Source organism: Maniola jurtina, chromosome 23, assembly GCF_905333055.1.
Source record: "Maniola jurtina chromosome 23, ilManJurt1.1, whole genome shotgun sequence".
NCBI lineage: Eukaryota > Metazoa > Arthropoda > Insecta > Lepidoptera > Nymphalidae > Maniola > Maniola jurtina.
The window spans coordinates 2878427-2880924 of NC_060051.1; the positions used below are offsets into that span (position 1 = coordinate 2878427).

Below are 2498 nucleotides of genomic sequence, written 5' to 3' on the forward strand. Positions count from 1 at the left end.
GCGGATAATTCACGAGCATCGTCTTGTAACCAAATTATAATAATAATAAACAATTCAAATAAAAAATATTATCAATCTTACACTTGCTTGACAAAATTTTGCACAATACTGAAACGAATTTGGTAATAATTAGGTATCCACTCTTCAGTGTGATGTAAAGCGGAAAATTACAGTTTTTTGACCTTTGATTACATCCCTCCCTTAACCGTTAAAGTTTGACGGCAAACCAATTAATTAGAAATACTAGGTCAACCATAGTTTCTGAAATAAAACCGGGCCATCTAAATGTACGTTACCTAATGACAAGTAAAGTAAAGTAGTTACTGAAAATACTTAATCAGTTTTGTACAGTAGTGTTTACAGTTTTCGCGATTGTAATATAATCTTTGATATAACTTTATGAAGAGTAAAACAAATATTTTAATTGCCCATCCTTCCCATCATTTTTATTAAAGTTAGGCCCAGTATTCCTTTACTTGTGTTATAAGACCTACCTACCTACCAAATTTCATGATTCTAGGTCACCGGGAAGTATCCTATTAGTTTTCTTGAGAGACACGACGGACGGACGAACGGACAGACAGACAGACAACAAAGTGATCCGGAACCCTAAAAAAATAAAAAGTCTCCTAAATCATCCAAGAATTATGAACACTGTAAGATAATAGAAGAAAAAACGAAAAAGTGATTCAATATTCTTAAACGTTTATCTTTACTTCATTCAAACAAAAACGCAAATTGGCGCAACTATTGAAATTCAAAACGGCAATAATCGTTAATCGAAATGCAACTTTGCGTCAACGGCGATTCGTCGTGGATAACGAAAACTTTGTTTACGAAATCAATTGCAAATATACGCTAGTTACCATTACAAGTGAGTATCGAATACGTATTAAAAACTTTGTGAATAAGTAAAATGGATTTGTGAGTATTTAAACTGCGGGATATATCTTCCCTTACAAATCCATATTTACCACCAGGTGAGATCGCAGTCAAGGGCTAACTTGTAACGGAATACAAAAAAAATGCAAAACTAGAGGATGCCCGCGACTTCATCCGCGTGGATTTAGGTTTTTAAAGATCCCGTGGGAACTGTTTGATTTTCCGGGATAAAAGTTGCCTGTCAATTACAGGGACGCAAGCTATCTCGGTACCAAATTTCATACAAATCGGTTAAGCGGGTTTTTGGGAATACCGTGGGAACTCTTTAATTTTCCGGGATAAAAAGAAACTCTGTACCGAGTTTCGTCAGAATCGGTTAAACTGTTGGGTCGTGAAAAGGTAGCAGACACACACAGACACACTTTCGCATATATAATAAATTAGTATGGAGTATGTATAAGAACTAATACACAACTAAGTACATCATAATAGTAATAATAAATCTTTATTAGATACAAAATTACATAAACATCATATCAAAAAAGGTATTCATAATGATAATACTAATAATATACATACATAATAACACTATAATATAATCGGTTTTATTCATTATGTAACCGGAAAATGTATCATCCTACACTAACAGTAACGATAGTTATTAACATTATATTTATTACGATAAAGATCATTTAGCTGTTTATTAACATCCCTAATATCGATAGCGGGAAGTTCGGAACTTGGAATGTATAGGTTAGATACGGGATAGGTTCCTGAATTAAAAGACCCTACGCCATTTTTACAGGAATTTTTACAGGAACATTTTGTTTCAACGTAACATACATATTCTATTTCATCTATTGGCTTGGTATTTAGTGTAGATACTTTTTCATCAAATGGAACTTTTTCATCAAATGGAATTTTTTCATCAAATGGAATTTTTTCATCACATTTGCTGTCGTATTTTGGAATGTATATCAGAAGGGGTTCGTCGATATTTTCTATCAGAATTTTTGTTTTTGGTTTCAAGCATGCTGTTGTTAGTACAACCTGAAAATAAACAGTTAAACCATGAAAAAGTAACTTCTGAATTTCTTGCCAGCTCTTCTCAGTAGAGCCGGCTTTCCGAAACGGTGCTATCGTGATATAAGCTGTCCCATTAATAGGCCTTCAAATAAATAATATTGTTCTATAAATTATGTATTTAAAAATATATGTATAGGTAAACTTAGTTACTTACCGCCATAATTAGAAGTGATAATACTATAGCTATATTTTTCATCTTTTCCAACTTTTTGTAAAATGTGTTATTATGTTTACAAATTCTTGATGTTAGTTACTACTTAATGTAAAAAGAAAAATTGACTTAACTTTTATATAGATTTCTTATCAAATTATACTTATCTGTAGTAATGTTACTTCCAAAAAATTTTCGATTTGTGTAATACTGGCACGTATATTTTTCGGGTAAATGCGATAAAGAATATTTAGTTTGAAATGGACATGTGGTGACCCTATTTCGTAAGTAAGGGTCAATCCATGTGTTAACAAGCGTTTATTTGTTTTATTTTTGAGCACTGATTTCGTAAATTAACTAAGCTTAATCCACCCAGTGA

General features: G+C 32.1%; 1 long non-coding RNA gene across 1 annotated transcript; it reads right to left on the minus strand.

Moving 5' to 3' along the window:
• Positions 1-1371: 1371 nt before the first annotated feature.
• Positions 1372-2218, minus strand: LOC123877241. Its single transcript, XR_006798538.1, has 2 exons — positions 2123-2218; positions 1372-1932 (listed from the first exon to the last, which is right to left on the minus strand). It is a non-coding gene; the product is annotated as an uncharacterized LOC123877241 (long non-coding RNA).
• Positions 2219-2498: the final 280 nt, after the last annotated feature.